The sequence below is a fragment of the Bemisia tabaci genome, chromosome 1 (genome assembly GCF_918797505.1).
Source record: "Bemisia tabaci chromosome 1, PGI_BMITA_v3".
Lineage (NCBI taxonomy): Eukaryota > Metazoa > Arthropoda > Insecta > Hemiptera > Aleyrodidae > Bemisia > Bemisia tabaci.
Genome location: NC_092793.1, coordinates 35,694,332 through 35,715,583, shown reverse-complemented (window position 1 = coordinate 35,715,583; position 21,252 = coordinate 35,694,332). Strand labels below are relative to the sequence as shown.

Genomic DNA, 21,252 nt, shown 5'->3' with positions numbered 1-21,252 from the left:
TGTGCGACAAGATTGCCGTATTGTCCACCAATTTTCAGGTCGTGACCCACTGTGCGGCTTCCCTCCTTTTGCCGCACACCCCCCGCCTAAAACTTTCAAAGCTCGCCATTTTTAAACGGCTCGACCGATTTCGCTCAAATTCAATACCAGCCTAGAACTAAGTAAGATCTTCCTTCTGTAAAAATTTCGGGGGGAAAGCTTTTAATTTGCGCGAGTTATCGCGCCCACAAAATTGAACCTCCCCCCACTTCTCGCCCCCACCATTCGAAATGTAATACTTCGATCTCTGTTTTTTTTTCGCAGAATGGTAGTCCTGTTCCTCTTCTTTACATCGCAAAAAGTTTCATTCGGAAATGTTTTAAAATGAGGGAAATATAACCAAGCAAAAATCGGAAAAACCACGATGAGTCGGAAATACATACATAAATAAACAGATATATATATATATATATATATAAACATGAATTCAAACGGCATGCATATTCGTAATCTACGACCCATGATCGATGCTCATTACATGGTCTTTGGTCCAGATCTGACATCAGGGGAGAACGCAATAGTGTATTTCCTTCGGAAAATACACTAAAAATTGGATCACGTTTAGCAGAAAGGAACCCAGCCACATCAGCTATTGCTAAATTCAACTGGACGCAATTTCATTGTTTACAAGAGAAGAGAATTGTGCGAATTTCTTCGGAAATGTAAAGGAAGTTGCTTCGTACTAACTAGAACGTTCACTGAAAATATTGCACGTAAAAATCCGCACAACCATTTTTCATGGAAAAAATTAAATTTGTCGCTTAAATTTGACAATTAGCTGACGTGGCTTGGTTCCTTTCTGCTTAAGGCGGTGCAATTTGTTTCTCCCTTCACGATGCGCCTGAGCGAGTTTAAATTTTTTGACGTGTCACAAGCAAAAGGTCTTCAGCTTTTTGAAGTAAAGTGTCTCCTACCGGGTCAATTGAGCAAAAAAAAAAAAAAAGAGGGTAACGGTGCGATCGCTCCACATTGCGTGGGTTCCACGCACTCACTCCCTTCCAAGACTGATGAATCGGATCCACGGGTCGTGGAGCCCACGCACACCCTACAACAAAACGGCCGCAAATCGGCCTAAACACGGAATCCTTCAATTATGGGATATAATGGAATATGGATAAAGGGAGTACGGGATGAAGGAGGGGTCTTCCCAGACACTCAAAACTGGTCTTATTTTTGCCTAGCCCTCAGGGAAAAGGGGGGAGAGGGGGTCAAAGTCAAAACCTTTAAAGTAGCATAACTTCTCAACGGTACGTCAAAGAAAAGATGATCTTGGTGTCGAAATTTCCAGAAAAATTAGAGCTATCAGAATACATGTACCTATGAAATCAATACTTTTTCAAAATTTGACCTACACACTTATGGGGGAATTATACAAGGTCCCCCTTTCGTAAATTTTCGTATTTCGAGATTTTCGGTCAATTGGTTTGCACGATGCAAAACAAAAACAATCTTAAATGAAAGTAGAACGTTTAAGGTTTATAACAATCCCCAGTTCATCTAGGGGAAACGATTAGAAGCGGAGATATGAGTCTTCAAAGTTGACGCGGCGCGGAGCGCGTTAACCTTGTATATGTTCCGAGTCTCAAGGTCACCTGCGCCCCGCGAATTGCTCGCAAGTGGCGAGTTTTTGCATTTTTATGCTTCTGTAGGTCGTTTCCCAAGTGAATCATTCGATGAAGACGGAATATTCGGAATTTGTGAATTTTACGGAAGGAGCGAGAGGGGACTAGGGGTATCGACTATTACGTATGTCCATCGTATCTCATTAAACATTTGCTGCGATGAAGATTCTGCTCTCAAAATTTAGAAAAAACCATGTATCCTCAGTTCAAATATACATATGATCTGTACAGAACTGAACAACCCATGGTTGCCAAATTTTGGACTTCCCTTGATTTTACAGTTTTATAATTGAGCTAAGCTACTGCGCTTTGCGGGTCTTACTTTTTAAAGCCGAGTAGTTGCTCGTAGAGGTAGACGGCTTGTGCTTCAAGACAAGCCCCAGTTAATGTTGAGAGAGTAATTTGGAACGCAGCTCAAATTGCTTAACGTTAGTGTGGCAAACGTCACCGGATGCCCATTACGCGAAATTCATATATTCCGAATATTCCGTCTCCACCCTGGTAAAAATGGCTAGTACTTAGATCAGTTGCACTTGCCTTTGGAACAGACCTAAACACTGATGTCAGTGCTGCCGGGCGCTGATCTGCTACCTCAGTGTTAGGTCTGTTTCAAACGCAAGTACCTCTGATGTAAGTGGCACTGACCTAAGTGTCTCAGACGTAAGCGGAAAGGAAACTCCCAGAAATACTGTACAAGCAAAAATTTAGTTAATTACCGATCCGCCAGGTACGTTAAAAGTCACTATTTGACGAGATGACGACCAGGGAGGGCTGCTGTGAGTTTTCAATCACAATTAAGTATCACAATCTTCAGGGGACAACGCTCGTTCCCATGTGGTCTCCAATCTAAGTACTAACTACGCCCGACGTAGTTTAATTTCGGTGATCGACCTGGCGACTGAACCACTACACTACCTGCGCGTGTAAATGTTTGGGGCGTAATTTTACCATTTCAGGGCCCCCATTGGAGTAATTTTGCCAGCAAAAGATGATTTTGTCTTTGAATTTGAATCCGATACTTAATTTTTATATTATTCTTATTTAATCAATCAACATGTAAATGAAGTTTTATAAGTTATGTGTCTTTGAAAAAAAAATGGAATGCATTAAAGTTCAAAATTAAAGCTAATGATGCAAAAAAAAATAATTAAATTTGAAATTATACAAAAACTATAAATTAGCACATACAAAAATTGAAAGTAAAGGAGTAAAAAAGTTAGAAAATAATTAAAAATAAAGTAGGAAAATTTTAAAAAAAAAATTAAGACTGAAACATTTTAAAAAGAGTTATAACTGAAAAAAATTAAAACCAAATTTAAAACAATTTTTTTTTTAAAAAAAAACTCTTAAGTTGAAAAAATAATAATGCTTAAATAAATAAATCGAAATACATATTATAGCGGTGAAAATATTTTTACCGATCTCATTTTTTTGGGGGGTTTTTGATTATTTAAGTGCCATCTTAAACGAAGAGGGTAAAACAAATTATTCAAGAGTGTGGCTACCTAAACTAGTTTTCCTTCCCTCTTAGAAAATCCCACCCTCTACAAAATATGCCTCTCTGAAAGATAAAGTTTGTGGTCCCCGTATCCCGAGGAAATATTCCTCCACGAAAATGAAATAGGGAGGGGGAAGGGGGAGCCATTGTCAAGTATAGCGACTCCCTGACGTTGCTTGCCTCTCCTTTGTTCAGTTGGCACGGCTGCTCTGTTGGCCGGGGAAATTTCGAGTTTGCTTTGGAGCATCACTTGAGAAGTTCCCCTGGCCAATCAGAGGAGTGGATTGCTCGGCTGATCACTGGAGGGGGGAGCAACGAGTTGGTGAGGAATGTGAGTGCGTTTCGTCGGATTATTCGGTCGGTGTGCTCTGTGAAGTATGGAATAAAAGTTTGTGTCATCGAATCAAATTGGGTTCTCTCTGCTCTCCCACCCGGCTAATCGCCAACCTTAACATGGTGCCAAAACCTCGGCGAACCCTTGAGGACTGAATAATCTGTTATCAAGTTTCCAACCTCGTCATGGACTTCTCACTGGTGGCCTAAATCCGAATCCCGATCTCGTGATGGACATTCCAACGGCAGCTAAATTCCACTTCTCAACCTCAGAATGGGCATGATCTCAACTCGATTACCCACCACACTTCTAACCTTAACCAGGTGAATCAATTCCTCAGTTCATGCTTTGTTCCCCAAATGTTTTTCTCTTCTTTTCAGGTTGCATAGCATCCTATTTTGTAAATGTCCCACTCAGAGGCGGAGGATGATATTACAGTAATTGATACGTTATTTGGTCCTAGTTCTTCCCAAGACCCTTTACGGCACTCTACGCGTCCCACAAAACTCCCAAGCGCCCTTTCAGACTTTGTGGTCCCATCCAAAGTAGTCCGTAAATTAACTTTTAAAAAAACAATTTCAGAAATGTCTAACAACAAGGAAAATGACCCACCAGGTGATAATGTGTCTCCGTCACACTTTAAACATTTTCCAATTATCTTACCCACAGTTTTCGACGGGAATAATGTGACTGTGGAGAAATTTTTAGAGTCTTTGGATGCGGCAGTCAAAGTCAACAACTGGAAAAAAGAGTATGTGCCTCTCTTCGTTCAAAAATATTTAAAAGATGCAGCGCTTGAATATTTTGAATTTTTGAAAACATCTTACCCTGCCCTCACCTTTGAACAGTTAACCGCTAAATTTAAATCTCAATTCAAAGACGTAGCCAAAGTTTCTCGACTCACAGTCCAATTAGAAAATTTAAAAGTTGATTCTGCGGAGGATCTAAAGGAATACTCATTTAAAGTGCTTACCATCTGTAAGAAAATCGATCCAAATACGTCGGATTCTCAGGTTATTTTTCATCTGTTAAAAGGCATGCCCATGGCTATTAAAACCACATTTTCCCTCTTCCCACATAGTACGATGGATGAATTTGAATCCTCCTTAAAGAAGTTCGAACAGCGGCATATAAATTTAAACATTGCTAACATTAGTAAACCCTCGCATAATGAAACAGCTGAGCTCAAGCTGGATGAAATCATAAACAAAATTTCTGCTTTACAAGCGAATCAAAATACCCAACCTCGTTCGCAAACAAATGATTCCTATAGACCGCAACAAAAGAAGAAAAAGAAATTCAACAATCAAAAATTTCCACACCCACCATTTTACCAACAACAACCTTTTCATCCAGGCCCAGTGATGCCATTTCATCCACCGTACATTCCATACCCTGCCCAACAACCGAAAACCCAAACCTATCCTAGTGCTACATGTCTTATTTGCGGGTGTGCTCATGATACAACCCAATGTAAAGTACGTTTTTGTGTTCACTGCCGAAAAGGCGGGCATCTAAAGAGAGATTGTTTTGCTTTAATAAAGGATGGCAACAATCAAAATTTTAGACAGTGGTATTTTTAGAAATAAATCTAAGACGTCGATTACCCATAATCGCAAAAGCTTCATGCCAAAGGCAACTGAAAACCCCTGTTCCTCTAGTGTTTATGAAGATCATTTTCCTCCTTTGTCTCGTGTGAGAAAGGACACCCATTTTAAACGCATGGCTCCGCAAACAAAGACTAAAGTCGCCAAAGAAACCTCTATGTGTACATTAAGCTTAGGCTTGTCTACTTTTATTGATGTGAAAGTTCAAAATCATAGCACCACAGCACTTATTGATAGCGGCGCTAGTGTATCCGTTTGTTCTATCGCTTTTGCAAATTTTGTTCTTTCTGCAAAAGGAAAGAAAGTCGACTTGAAAACAGCCAACAATGAATCGTTACCCATTGTAAAACGAGGTTTCTTATTGCTCAACATTGCCGGTAGGGAACTGAAAACCAATGTGTATGTTACCAAATCCTTATCGTCTCCTTTAATTTTGGGCGACTCCTTTTTGAAAACACACCAAGCCATCATAGATTATAAATCAAACTGCATTCAACTCACTCACCAAGGAACAACCTTTTCCGCCCCTTCTGTACATAAGCTAGAAAATAGTTTGTCTTCGTTAGAATACCCTTTAAGTTTACAAGGAGTAACTAAAAATACCACTTGTCTAGCACCATTATCAGTTACTGACGTGAACATTCATTGTGAGTTTCCAGCGTTTCAAAAAAATTTCTTTTTTGAACCAAATTTCAAATGGTTGGAGTCAAAAAATTTATATATTAATAGATGTTGTTTAACTCAATTGTCTTTACCAGTTGAAAACCTCTCTCATCAAGAAATCATTTTATATCCGGATACACCCATTGGTACCATTTGCTTCAAGAAAAACTTGGAGTATTTTCAAAGAACAAACAACTTTGAAAAGAAGGCATTCTTAAATCTAATTAGAAAAGTAGATGCTGACCTTTTTCCTTGCAATAATATAAATGATGTTTCTATAAAAAACTCCAAATCACAGAATAGGAATAATACTGCTAGTCCAGCTTTTCCACACAGTAAATCTATTACTGGCACTCTTCCTGCTAGTACAGGTAGTGCACCTCCTTGCCAATCAACCAATTCCATTAAAATGACAGGTTTGAGAAGCAAAATTATCACAGTTAATACACGTCGAAATATATGTGCAAGTAGATTTGTGGATACGCCTACATGCATTAACCGTGTCCTCCCAGCCCAAGAGCTGCAGATTAATTCTGGCATGGGTAATTATTTCACTCTACAATTCCAAAACGCTGAAAATGAAAATGAAACTCACAAGAATGTTATAAACAATATTACTTCCAATACTCTACAATCCCAAAACAATGAAAATGAAACTCACAAGAATGTTATAACCAATATTACTTCCAATACAAATTCTAGTAATAGTATTCCAGAAAATTTGCTCCCTGTTGACAAATCGGGAACACAAATTTTCATCAATAGATCAATACCGCCACTTGTTTTCAACCAGGTCAAGGAAATCATACAAAACAACATTGAAGTCTTTGCATCCTCACAAATTGAAATACATGAAGCACGCTTGATGCCTGCTGAAATAAATTTAACAGATAACATTCCTGTACATTCTCCTCCTTTTCACATGTCACCTATGGAGGATGAACAATTGCATGAATTCATTGGTCAGTTAAAACAAGCTGGTATTGTTCGTGATAGCACTTCGCCTTATGCGTCCCCAGCCTTTTTAGTTACCAAACCTGAAGTTCCAAAAAAATCTACCAATTTATCGCTATCTGACAAAAGATTTGTTGTCGACTATCGTCGCTTAAATGCCAAGGTCATTCCAGACAGGTACCCATTACCAAGAATAGAATCCCTGATCACTGAGCTTCGTCAGTACAAATATTTCAGCAAATTTGATTTTTTGAGCGGATTTTTCCAACAAGAGTTATCTGAAAAATCTAGGAAATGTTCTGCCTTCTAGTCCAGGCGCCTGGTAGCTAAAAATGAGGCTACCTGGAATTTTGGGTACACAGCGATTTTTTTGGCTTACTTTATGTTTTTTGGGTCGCTGAATCCGAATCTGAAGTTTCCGCACGCGCATCTGGTGAGCATTTTCCGCTATTTTGAAAAAATGGCCTAAAAAGGCCTTTTTTTGCGGTTTTTTTTATATAGCGGCTACGGATGAGGAAAAGTCCCGGATTTAGCTAATGTTTTGAATAGCTGACAAAATTTGGAAGAAAATGGTATATAAATATGCTAGGTTTGCTCAAAAATTGAGGAACCTCGGATTTCGGAACTTAAGAACGCTTCGGAACTTGGCTGACCGCGGCGAGCCGGATCGCGCGTTGACGGGTGCGCCGTGAAAACGTGAATAGGCGCGATGTTCACGATGCTGTATCTTCCTCAATTTTTAAGCAAACCTAACATATGTATACACCATTTTCTTCCAAATTATGTCAGCTATTCAAAACATTAGCTAAATTCGGGACTTTTCCTCATCCGTAGCCGCTATATCAAAAAAACCGCAAAAAAAGGCCTTTTTAGGCCATTTTTTCAAAATAGCGGAAAATGCTCACCAGATACGCGTGCGGAAACTTCAGATTCGGATTCAGCGACCCAAAAAACATAAAGTAGGCCAAAAAAATCGCTGTGTACCCAAAATTCCAGGTAGACTTACCAGGCGCCTGGACTATTCACAACTAGTAGAGGTTTGTTCGAGTTTAACCGACAACCTATGGGCATTAAAAATGGATCATCATTTAGTAGGGCTCTGAACAAAGTGTTTGCCGACCTGTTGTATCACGGTGTCATAATCTTCATTGATGATCTGATCGTCTACAGCAAAGACTATGAAACCCACGTTAAGCTGTTAAATATCGTATTCGAAAGGGTAAAAAAAGATTTCTTACGCCTAAAAACTTCGAAATCCCAAGTATGTTGCGAATCAATAGACATCCTAGGATATTTGATTAGTCATCAGTGTATCGCTCCATCAACCAAAAATTTAATCCCAATACTAAATGCAAGACCGCCGAAATCTTTGAAAGAATTACGTTCATTTTTGGGATCCTGTTCTTTCTGTCGTAAATTTATCCACAATTTTGCCAAAATTTGCTCCCCATTGTATGATCTCCTCAAAATCTCTTCCGACAAACAATTTACTTTAACACCTGCAGCAAAATCAGCGTTCAAGACTTTGATTTCTCTTTACACGCAAAAACCAGTGTTGCAAAACTTCAATGAAGATCATGAAACCGTGGTAATTGTAGATACTTCGAAATTGGCTACTGGCTCTATCCTTGCCCAGCGTAATCCAGAAACAAAAAAACTACATCCTATTGGTTATTTCAGCAAAAAACTTCAATCACAACCGTCTTGGGGTTCGACTGAACTTGAACTCCAGGGCCTAGCTTTAGCAGTGCCTCATTTTCGTGATTACCTAAATGGCCGCAAATTCACAGTTTTTTCTGACCATAATAGTTTGGAGTATTTTACAACATGTAAAGAAAAGTCATCTAGATTAAATAAATTGGTATCAAAACTTGTCGACTATGATTTTGATGTAATTTACAAGAAAGCTTCTTCGCCAGCCATAAAAGCAGTTGACCATTTATCTAGATTCCCAGTAACCGCAATTATAGCCACTTTAGACAAAAATATGCCAATTTCAAATAATGATTTAGCTTTAATATCCACTAATTTTAATTCAGAACAATTAAAGGACCCACGAATTGAGATCATACGAAAGGCTATCATCTCTCCGGAAACAATTTCGGATCGCAATGTTTTTCGCCGAAGCCGTCGCTTTTCACTTAGAAATTATTTAATTTACCTAAATTTGTGGTGTAAAAATCAAGAGTCTTACGCTTTGTATGTGCCCAAATCCTTGATTAATTCTGTTTTGCACCATATCCATGATGACCTAGTTGCGGGATCAGCCCACTTTTCCTTCAAAAAATGCTACGATAGGCTAAAGAGGCATTTCTACTGGCCAACAATGCGGCAAGATTTAGCCATCCACATCTCCCGTTGTCATTCTTGTAACTTAAATAAGCCAGCAAAAGTTAAGTACGGTTTGCTGCAGCCTTTTCCACCGCCATTAACTGGAAAACCTTTTTCTCACATAATTTGTGACTTTCTCGGTCCATCATCAAGTTCGTACGGTCACAAATATATTTTAATTGCCATTTGTACCCTCACCAAATATGCGATTACAAAAGCAACCCATAATGCTGACGCTAACACAGTTGCCAAATTTCTTATAAGTGATGTTATTTCTCAAAAAGGTTTTTTTAGTAAATTTTCAACCGACAGAGGCTCACATTTTGATAATGAGCTTATCACAGAATTGTCTCACCAGAAATTCCAAAAGCACCACAGCACTGCTTACAGACCTCAATCACAAGGCTTAGTGGAGCGGCTTAATCAAACTATCGTAACGATTTTGAAACATGACATAAGTGAATCTAACAAAAATTGGTCAACCATTTTACCTTACAATTCAAATGCACAAGCTTCAACGGGCTATTCCCCATTCTACCTGGTCCATGATGGGTATGAGCCGGACACTTCTCTCACCGCATCCCTAGAACCCCCCAACCCTCCCGTTGATTTATTGGAATCCATCGAACAATTACTAAAAATCAGACATGAAATGCCTGAAATCATAAAAAAAGCCCAGGAGAGGTAGGTACAAAAAACACTATGACAAATCTCATATACCTTTAAATTTAACACCAGGTTCCCAGGTTTATGTAACTCTCTCAAGACCCAGTTCCAAATTATCACCCCTCTATCAAGGCCCTTACATGGTCGTTAAGAAAGTCTCTGACCTCAATTATGAAGTTACTATCCCAATGAGGGGAAAGTTATCAAATGAAATTTTACATGTCTCTCGATTGAAGCCTGTGCCCCCTAAAGCCCAATATGTTACTTCAGTACTTCCATGTCAGAGTATCTCTCGCCAACGCAAATATTCTATTTAATTTTATATTGTAATACTCTCTACATTTTACTTATGGCACCAAATGTAAAGAAATTTTAGCTGTAATAAGGCTCTTTAAACTAAGATTAATTAAAAACCTCATTAACCTTTTAAGCTGTGATATTATCGCTTTTTAATTCTTGTTTCAGAAACTGTTATTTGTACACACTCTTGCTGATCCAGTTTCTGGGAACGATTCTACACTCTGGGAAGACCGCAGACTCCTTTTATCAGCTCAAACTACTCCAGCACCTCAATTCAAGCTGTTAATATGGGCTTATCACTGATTACCTCAACATCATGCAAAGAGTCCTGCTTATCTCAACCTGAACTCATCTTCTTCACAAACAACTCTTAATCTAGATGAATATCTTCCTCTTCACGCTAAATTATCTTGCAATCCGTTGTCAATCAATCTTACCTTATTTTGTAGAATCATCCCCTAGAAACAGTAGATCGTTAACTTGTATCTTATCATAATTGTTAATTGTCAAAGACAGAAAAACAGTCTCATTCTAAAACCATCCTTTATTACGTTTCACTTGCTCACAAAAGCATGCTTAACTTTAACAAAATTTTGCGCTTCAAAAGAAAAAACTTAAACTCTCATCCATCTTAGTCGTCGGAGGTCCTCCTCTCCCAACAAGGGGGGATGTCAAGTATAGCGACTCCCTGACGTTGCTTGCCTCTCCTTTGTTCAGTTGGCACGGCTGCTCTGTTGGCCGGGGAAATTTCGAGTTTGCTTTGGAGCATCACTTGAGAAGTTCCCCTGGCCAATCAGAGGAGTGGATTGCTCGGCTGATCACTGGAGGGGGAGCAACGAGTTGGTGAGGAATGTGAGTGCGTTTCGTCGGATTATTCGGTCGGTGTGCTCTGTGAAGTATGGAATAAAAGTTTGTGTCATCGAATCAAATTGGGTTCTCTCTGCTCTCCCACCCGGCTAATCGCCAACCTTAACAGCTATCTCTACTTTTTGGGAGTGAGTGCGGCTCGATTAAGACTGATGTCAGAGACGTAACCTCTGAACCAAGTCCTGACCTCAGTCCCGCTTACCTCGGAGATATCTCTGCACTTATGTAAGTCTTTCTCCCGACGTCAGTGCCTCTTACCTCAGTGCTGACTTCTTGGGTAAGTGCTTTAACACTTACGTCAGAGAAAACTGAACTGACCTCAGAGCAAATTGCACAGACCTCAGTGGAAAATTCACTGGCCTAACACTTGCCATTTTTATCAGGGCATTGAATGTCTCACTTGAGAAACGACCTACAGAAGCATAAAAATACAAAAACTTGCCACATGCGAGCAATCTGCGGGGCGCAGGTGACCTTGAGACTCGGAACATGCAAGGTTTCCGCGCGCCGCGTCAAATTGAAGACTCATATCTCCGCTTCTAATCGTTTCCCTAGATGAACTGGGGATTTTTTTAACCCTTAAACGTTCTACTTTCATTTGGGCTTGTTTTTGTTTTGCCTCGTCAAAACCAATTGACTGAAAATCTTGAAATACGAAAATTTCCGAAAGGGGGACCTTCTTTAATTCCCCCAAAAGTAGGTCAATTTTTGCAAAAGTAATAATTTCATACATGTATTCTGATAGCTCTCATTTTCCTTGAAATTTTGACACCAAGATCATCTTTCTTTGACGTACCGTTGAGAAGTTATGCTACTTTGAAGGTTTTGACTTTGACCCCCTCCCCCCCCCCTTTTCCCAGGGGGCTAGGCAAAAAATGATAAGACCAGTTTTGAGTGTCTGGGAAGACCCTCTTTCATTCCTGAGAAAATTGTAGAATTCCGTGTTTAGGGGCCGATTTGGCCGTAGGATCCGAGGGTCGTAGGGCTGTAAGGTCCTTTGGGGCTAGAATAGCCAAGTTACCGGGAGTAAGTCCCATTAAATTATTGAAAAGAAATGTTCTCGATGGTTAAAATACGTGAGTGTCTTACATGGTTATTTTTAGGCAGTCAGAAACTAATACCACCAATTATAGTCATCTAATAATTTTTTGAGGCCTAAAATTACCCCCCTGAACCGAAAATTGAACCAATTTTCCGCGGAGCGTTCCAAAGAATGGCTTGCTTTTTGGGCAGGCAATTCGGCCATCAAACCGAGCATTAAATGGAAGCTTATAATGTCCCAAAGCCTGAGAATTTTCAAGATACGTTTAAAATGAGTATGGGTAGTACACTAGGTTATAGGTAAATGCTTTGGCAGGGTTTCCGAGTTCTGAAGGGAGGGGGGAGGGGTAAATATGATAATTAATCCCGTTTTCTTGTAAAATTGAACCAATGTCATCGTTCACACACGTTCAGATCAATTCCTTAGCATTATCATACGCAAAATCGAAATTTCACTTCAGAGAGCCAATATCGTTGCGCCCCCGACGTAAGGGCGTATCTTTATTCCTGCATGAGCCCCGGAAACCATAGTGCGATACGGGAGACAGAGCTCAAGTGGGAATCGAGATACGCCTTAACGTCAAGAGGAGCGACGATATATTGAATCCATCAATCGATTATTTTCGATTTCAATCAGAAAATTGATGGTACTTTTGGGCTGAAATAGAGTTCTTATCGATTCACGAGATAATGAATTGTGATTTCGGGTTCAACGAACGTCCCTAAAATTACATAAGAACGGAGAGGAAGGCGTTTTTACCTTCCAAGCACTCGCCGCTTTCCCTTACGACGCGCGGCGCATCGGCGTCACGTTGATTCCAGGGGGGTCCGTCTCCTTATTGAACCTACCTACCAGTCTTTTCTCAATTATGTGTAGCAATGGCGGTGGAGGTATTCCAGTAATGGGCCTGTTGCAAACTTTTGCTAGACCAAAAATAAGAGTTGTTTCTTGTAGATAATGCCTCAAAAATCACGATGAGCGCATCGGCAAAGTCTGAAATGCACTCATAACTTCACAATCTGCGTAAGAAATTTGCGTTTTTTTAAGCTTCCCGCTTCAAAAACGATACTACGGCATAGGTGAACATTTTGTTAGAGGAATCGCTCCGTCGTCGGCGATATTCATCATGGCCGACGCTTGCACGCAATTCCGCGCGTAATGCAAGGAGAGTTCAAGGTCAATCAATTCGGGCGTGGAAAATATGAACGTTAACACACCGATTGTTATCTGGTCTAATCCAGTTCAGGTGTTATCTCGTCCCATCAAACGTGTTTTGGCGGATTGGCGTCGGCTATGATGATTATTGCCGACGATGGAACGACTCCTCTTACAAAATGTTCACCTGTGCCGTAGTATCGTTTTTGAAGCGGGAAGCTCAAAAAACCGCAAATTTCTTACGCAGATTGTAAAGTTATGAGTGCATTTCAGAGTTTGCCGATGCGCTCATCGTGATTTTTGAGGCATTATCTATAAGAAACAACTCTTAGTTTTGCTCTAGCAAAAGTTTGCAACAGGCCCGTTATTGAAATGCATAATTAGAGCAAGGTACGTTGCCTGAACACAGGGAATTTTAAGAGGCCCAAAGGTCTTACTCATTATGTTATGGTTTTTTTTTTTTTTTTTTTTTTTTTTTTTTTTTTTTTTCAGTGCTGGCATTCGGATGGATGTAGGATACTACATGAATACTACGTAAAATCGACAAATTGGCGTTTATTAGTCATTTTTTCTGGTAGAAAGAAGAAATGTTTTGCTTTTTGGAGGCGTGATTGAGAAATAAATAATTAACTTTTCACAGTTTATATTTACTGAGGCATTATGTTTTTTTTCACGTCAATTCACATAATAATATACGAAGGGGTTCGGTACGTCCCCTGGCCGTTACGCAGCCCAATCTTCTGTGACCCTCACTAGGCGCCCTCGCGTTCTCTAACGCCCGCTTTCCGGGCCTCCGTGAGTTATTGATCCAAATAGAGCGGGTACCTCGGAACATTCCGTAGGCATAAATGGATATTTGGAAAGAGATTAATTCAAATGCCGAGCATGTTTATTTAATAATATAGTGCACCAGAGGTTATGGAAAATCTAAAAAGAACTCAGCTGATATAAGACGTATTAATTTTTGCTCTCAAGGGATTGCCATTTCTCATTCTACTATCATATAGCCGACGAAATCATGAAAATCGGTCCCGTAGATCTTTCAAATCAACTTTAATAAAAAATGAAAATTTACATTCATTAAATGGAAAAATTCACAACTGTATCGTATCGAAAAACAGGGTCATGCCTATTTCTAATGTAGGTTTGAATAGAGCGGGCTCACATCGGTACTATCTCCTGTCGAAGGCCGGAGAAATCATGAAAATTGACATAGAATAGTAGGACGAACTGTGACAAAAAATGAAAATTAAGGGGGTCAGAGAGCTTAAAGTATACCTAATGATAAAAGCTTAGCGTAATATCTGAATGATCACACTTTGTTTTGAATTTTTCATACCTTTATTACCTATACTTTCATCATACCTTCAGTATCTTGTAAAACCTACATTGTTCGGCCCGTGTCACATGTTGAGCGTTTTTATCACAAAAAGCTCCACCAAGTTTGTAGGCGGTTCTCTTCACCTCCTTCGTAGAGATCGAGTTTCTAAGAAAGAATCCGGCATTCTGTCAAAGCTTCTTGGATCTAGGGTATACTGCAAATCATTTGATAAGAGAAGCTGCATTTGCTCTTAAAATATTATCCTTTTTATTGAACGCAAAATTTAATTCTGAGCTGGCTGCAAATCACAAGGAAAGAAAACTTACTAAAAAAAATCCAAATGGCAACCCAGGTGCTGGAAATGATGGATCGAAATTACCGCCTGAAAATAATTGGATAAAAGAATAAAACTTCAACTCAACACTTCACCACAATGAAACCCCTGAGTTTAATCGCATTCCCTCCACCCCCTGCCCTTTTATCAACTACCGTTTTCCCCTCATCTTAACCGCGGGCTCTTTGCACTCGCATTATTTTTGCACCTTCAGATGATTTTCTTTCCTATTATTTTCCTAACCGAAGAAAGTCGAGAGAGAAAGGGAAAACTCGAGAAAAACGATCTCATGTGCAGGAACAGTTAGTCTTAGACTCTCAACTGAGTACTAGCCGTTTTGGGCGCGCTGTGCAAGTCCGTCAGAACTAGCCAAGGGGCTGTGGCCCCGGGACCCCTGGTGCTGACATTCGGCTTGCTCCGCGAGCCATTTTTCTCAGCAGTTGCACATTTGATATCTATGATGTATACATTTTGGAGACTCTCAGGAAAAACTGATTTTGTCCAAGAATCCTGTTACCGGAGCGAGTCATCATTTGCACATTAATAAACATATGGAGATGAAGCAATGATGGGGGTCGATCATTCCTTCAACAACGCATTTGACTGGTGGAGTAAAGTGACAACCGTGGATCTCCTCCCGTGATTTGACTCGCTGACGTAGGTACCTAGCAGAAGTTCATCTTGACTTCTTAAGAAGATTATCGGTGACTTAATGGGTCTAAAAAGCTCAATGATAGCATAGTCGAAGTTCCGAATCACCTTGAGCCCACTTGTATTTTTTTCCTATACATACATACATATGTATATTGAATGTGGTGCCGCTTCGACATCTGCCCCGGTGGCTGGGCTCACAAGCAGCGTTGCCAGGTCTGACCCTGACAGCATCTGTGTCCATTTACAATTATTCTTTTAAAATATCTTTCCTTTGAATAGGTACATTTGATGCTTCAAACGTAACCAATTAGTTTTAATAAAAATTCCGGCTAAATCATGGGTTTTACCAGCAAGGCATATGCCTCTCGCACCTCCAAGACTCTACTGATGCCAGATAAGTTGCTTTTTCAACACTTTCCCGATTTAGACCCATGTAAAATATTCACGTATGTCGCACAATCTAGTAATCCTACCGGACTCGAATAAAACGTGGGGGGAAGAGAGGCGGGGAAGGGACACTTACCTACCCTGTAGTGAAATTGAAAATGCTGGAATCGACTGAAAGGTGGAATCCTTCCACTCTTATATTTCATACCGAAATGTACCGTTCAAGGAAAGTTTTGTACCCTCACAATAGGGGAGCTATGGGGGGTCAAAAATGGGGGGGGGGTTGGAGAAATATTTTCGAAATAACGGCTTACATACCTACTCGAAAACCCTCAGGGTGTATACTAAGAGTTTTGTACCGAAATAAACCGTCGAAAAAACCGCATTTTTTTTTACCGTAAGGCCTCTCCCAGGGGGGAAGGGGGTACCCCCAGCCACGGCCCTCTGCCCGTGGCAGCATTGAACGGACCGTTTCTGTGTCCCGCGTGATTAATTCAGAATGTTTCTTTACACCTTTTAATAGTACTAGTTTAGTACCGAAATGTACCGTTAAAAAAGTTTTGTACTCTCAACGGGGAGGTCAAAAGTGCTGGGAGGTGGGGTTGGGGAAATATTTTGGAGGAAATGGACCTAGGTATTCTAAAACCGACAGAATGTATACTAAGAGTTTATTACCGAAATGTTCCGTCGGTCCTTTTAAATACCATTATACCATTTTACTGTTATTATACTAGTAGCCGACCGTCCTGAATCTTCTAGTCCACCCTGCATGTACCTATGTATACAAATCGGGAGTAATGTTGGCACCTAGAATAAAATTTCGATTACGTAGCATGGTATCAACGATCATGGTGTCAACAAACAGTTTTTCTAAGTGTTTGTTGACACCATGATCATCCAAAAATCAATAATTCTGACTCCTATGAAAGATGACCATGGTGTCAACGATCACGGTGTCAACGAAACTTAAAACTTCCATCCATCACATATCTTGCAAATTTCGAGTCTTATTTTTCTTGTGTTATTTACTCTAGCCTTACGTAACCTAACCTAAACTTACCCTAATTTACCAAACCTAACCTAACCCCACTTCACTGAACCAAACTTTTCTCGATCTTACCCTACTTAACCTTACCTGTCCTAACCTAACCTACTCGAACTAAACGTGACAAAAACCTCTCCTGTAGACTTAATTTTTTAATTTTGCTTTTGAGGAAGACATATTTTTATTTGTTGACACCGTGATCGTTGACACCATACTCAGGGCCCATTTTCCCGTTTTACTGCCTGAGTAAGAAGTCACCAATCGTTGACCTCATGATCAGATTTTTGGTTTGTTGACATCATGACCGTTGACACCATGCAACGATACCAACATTTCCCCCTGGAAAAAATGAATGTTGTTTTTGTTAAGCCCGCCTTTTTTCCATCCATGTTTGAACGAGTCTATTGTGTAGGTACAGTCTCTGCCGTCGTCTTTGAAGCTCTGTGCTAGTCTCCGCTGTCCTATGTTTTTTATAAGAATAAAGTGTCTTTTCATTGTCCGAAACATTTTTTTCCTTTCTCCGCGTCTCAGCGGAAAGTCCGATATAACATTGGCGACGAGGATATTCGGTTTAAGTCGTTCACAGTGGTCTTTCGTCAATCGCGTGTGTCAGTGCTCGTCACACCCCAATCCGCTTTCGTCACGAGTTCGTCTCAAGTTAAAGAACAATCAACACCCGTACACAGTTAATATATCATAAACATAACAAAAATACATTATTAGTCTAATAAACAAAAACATTTCCGTCTTTTCATCAATTCATCCGTTTGTAGTTCTCAAGATGTGTCAACCCAGATGACATCGAACGTTTCAGCAACGTGAAAATCAACGTAGACCTTGAAACATTCCGGGAACGTATAGGTACAATATCTACGTTGTAATCAACATGGAAGAACAGGGGTGCTCCGAGGACGTCTCACTGGCGATGTAACAGGAACGTGGAAAGGAACGTTGCTCTGTAAACCTAACCTAAAAAGTTAAAATCGCACTTACGCCGTTTCGCTGTCTACGTTTTCGGGACGTAGAATTCAACGTAGTCCAAAACATGTTGTACTAGAAAAGGCGGCACAGGCAGGACACAGGCCAGGAGCGCCCACTAAGTGGCGCTGCATTTCGCGGCGCAGATTACTCAAAAAGTCTGCAGCGCATGCGCAGCCCATGTCGGCACCAAGCAAGTTCCTGGAATCAGTCTGATCAGGAAAGGTTACAACTGTTCGAGAGTGTCCACCATTGTTATCTTGATATTGGCGTACCAAGTGATTTTCGCAGTTTAATGTTGTGCTTGAAGTGATGCTTATACCTCCGTGTTTTACATACGTAAAAGTTCGTTAATTATCTGGTTTGCACATACTTGTCTGTTTCTGATTCTGTATTCTCAAGTCAATTTCCACAATTTTAACCCGTAGACCTCACGTTCTACTCTAAAACTGAAAGTGCTTATTCCTCCTCTGGTACGTACACCTAAGTAAATGAAAGTCGTGCCTATGAAGTGAATGATTGTATTTTAATTACCTAATCGTCATTTATCGCAAATAAGTAGATAATTAACGAATTTTCTAATCGTAAACACGTCAGGAGGGAAAGAGACGCACAAACTGTGAAAAGCCCAAAAATGAATGCCACACTATGTTATGCAAATAAAATGGATTCTAATGTTAGGTACTGGACGTTCGTGTGTAGTCACTGCCACGTTCCCTGCAATGTAGACACTGCAACGTTCCTGCGACGTGGACACTGAAACGTTCCTGTAAACGTTGTTGCTGACAACATTTACACGGGAACGTTCCGGAAATGGTACTTAATACATGGACATCCACGTAGAATTACACGTTCCGGTACACGTTGCTTTCCACGTAGAAGGTTTCACGAGAAACGTGGAATTCTACGTTGTTGTCAACGTTGAAATTGTTATCTGGAAAGGTGCAAGGGTGCCTAACCTCAAGAATGGGACGGAGAAGAAAGAAACGTGCTTCAAGATTGAGTGATTCTTCAGAACTTGATCTCCTACAGATATTTGGAGTCCCCACATCCAATGATTTTGATGATGTTTTAGGTATCATTCCCGTAAGTCCAACTTCAACCATGTCTAACCTGAAATTAAGTGCCTTTGATTCTAAGCGAGAGAACATCGTCGATTTCCTAGACCGATTAGAATCCTGCTTCAAGGTTTGCAAAATCGCAGAAGAAGAAAAAGTCGATCACTTGATTCTACAATTAACTCCAGAACAGTTTCAAGTATTAAAAAACCGTCTGGCACCGAAAGCAGTTAAAGACGCGTCCTTCAGTGATTGTGTTATAAATCTCAAAGAACATTACAGTCCGACAACTAGCGTTATTGCTGAAACATTTAAATTTCACTCACGTAAACAGATTCAAGGTGAAAAGCTTTCTGATTTCATTGCTGAATTGAAAAATATGTCCCTCAAGTGTGACTTCGATACTCATCGAGATAGAGCTCTTCGAGACCAATTAGTCATTGGTCTGAATGACAGTCGAATGATAATAAATCGTCTGCTTCTTGAAGACAAATCTCTAACTTTTGAGAAGGCATGCAAGATAGTGATTGATTTTGAAAGTGCGCAACAGTCTGCCTCTAGAATCATGTCAGAAACTCATCCACGGTCAGCGTCCTCCGTTGAAAATGAAGTTTTTGCCGTTTCCCAGGCTAATGGTCCACACAAAGGGCGTAATTTCAAGAACAGGTCTCATGAGAAACAACGCCAAAAGTCGTCCGATCCATCGTCCCCTTCCCGTAGTCGATCAAAGAAGTCGTCATCTAGGAACAGGTCTCCTTCCAGTCACAAGTCTAGAAGGTCATCGTCCCGTCAAAGAAGAAGGTCATCATATCGTCATAGAAGAAGGTCATCGTCTCGTCAAAGAAAAAGGTCATCGTCTTATCATAGGAGAAGGTCTCTATCAAGACGCAGATCATCCTCTGGTCACTCTTTTTCATCCAAAGATGCTAATACTTACAGGTATAGAAACTATCGTAATTCTACATCTAGCTCCAAAAAGAAAAGTTGTCGGGGGTGCTTTCACTATCATGACACTGTTGATTGCCTTGCTAAAGCATGGGACTTTTATACTTGTGGTATCAAAGGCCACACATCTCCATTTTGTGATCAACTTCGAAAGAAGGAAGATCAATCGAACTTTGTCAGTGAGTGGTGCCAGTTGGTTCGGTCGGATGAGCCATCAGACCCTTTGTCAATTCAATTGGAAGTTAACAGTAAAATCATCTCCTTTGAAGTTGATTAAGGTTCAAGTAGAACTCTAATTCCTTCCAACATTTACAAAGAAAAGTTTCCAACAGCCTGTTTGTCCAATTTTGATGAAGTCTTATATGCAGATCATACTGTCTTTTAGGTAAAATGTCTGTCAATGTTGTTTCCAACACCAATAAGTTTAATTTAGACTTAATTCTTGTAAATATTGATAAAAACAAATGTCTGGTAGGTAAGGACTGGTAAAATGTTATTTGGCCTAATTGGAAGGTCAATCTAGTTAGCCCTCCCATTGAAAATTCACCAATGTCAAAAACAGGTCCTCGAAAGTCTTCAGTAGACACTAATGTCAACAGTATTATGTCCACAAATCACACAAATGACAACCAGTCTTCCTCACAGAATGTTGAAAATAATAAGTCAGATTCCACAAATGTTAATGATATGCCAAAAAGCAGCGAAGCTGTCTCTTCAAAGGAAAACCAAGTCGGTTCTTCCCTTCCGTCTTTTATGAAAAATCAGAAAGTGCTGGTTCAATTCAATCAAAAAAATAGTCTCTGGACTCCAGCAATGATTTGTGACACAATAGGAAATGTCATGTATTTAATCAATGTCAAAGACAGGTGCTTTAGGAAAGTCCATGTAAGTCAACTTAAAATAAGTCATTTACCGCTCTCTGCACATGTCTCTGCCGATGGAAAATATTTTGCTACTTTAAAATTGTTCCCTCAGTCCACTGGAAATAGTTCTCAAGAAAATTCTGAACAAAATAAAGTAAATGCACACATTACCCCGCAAAATGTGCCATCTCAAGAAAAACCTACTAATACTCAAGTTCTAAATCAAAGTCCAACTCGCACTCACAGAACTCCTCGCAGGTTTTCGCATAGTGAATATTCTTAATTTGTCTCCGCTGGAAAATCATGTCTGTCAAAAGTCTTGTATCAAAGTCATAGTCCAAACGTCTTCTCTGTCTTATGTCAAAAATGTTCTCTAAGTTCTGTCATAAAATTAAAGTCTAAATGTCTTGTCTGTCGTACGTTTAAAAGTTTCCACCGATGAGGAAATCGAAGAAATCATCGTGGGAAGGATAGCCAATGCTCACCTACCAATCACCAAGTCAACAAGCGACCTCCAAGTCTGCAACATTCCCTCCGCGCAATTAACCTTAGCACCGACTTCTTCTAAGTCACAATCTAACCTCTATGT

General features: G+C 40.0%; 1 protein-coding gene and 1 long non-coding RNA gene across 26 annotated transcripts in view; one reads left to right on the top strand and one right to left on the bottom strand.

Annotated features, from left to right (window-relative positions):
- The window catches only part of LOC109038096 (calcitonin gene-related peptide type 1 receptor), a 506,731-nt gene that overhangs the window by 272,021 nt on the left and 213,458 nt on the right, over nt 1-21,252 (bottom strand). Inside the window, exon 3 of one of the 25 annotated variants that reach the window (XR_002009695.2) lies at nt 9,562-14,308. The exons of the other annotated variants lie outside the window; for them this stretch is intronic. The gene's annotated coding sequence lies outside the window, so the exon portion shown is untranslated. Of the gene's footprint in view, nt 1-9,561; nt 14,309-21,252 lie in introns of those variants that run through there. 25 annotated transcript variants of the gene reach the window in all.
- On the top strand, nt 586-10,554 carry LOC140224603 (uncharacterized). The gene is made up of 2 exons (XR_011899884.1): nt 586-3,816; nt 10,180-10,554. It is a non-coding gene; the product is annotated as an uncharacterized lncRNA (long non-coding RNA).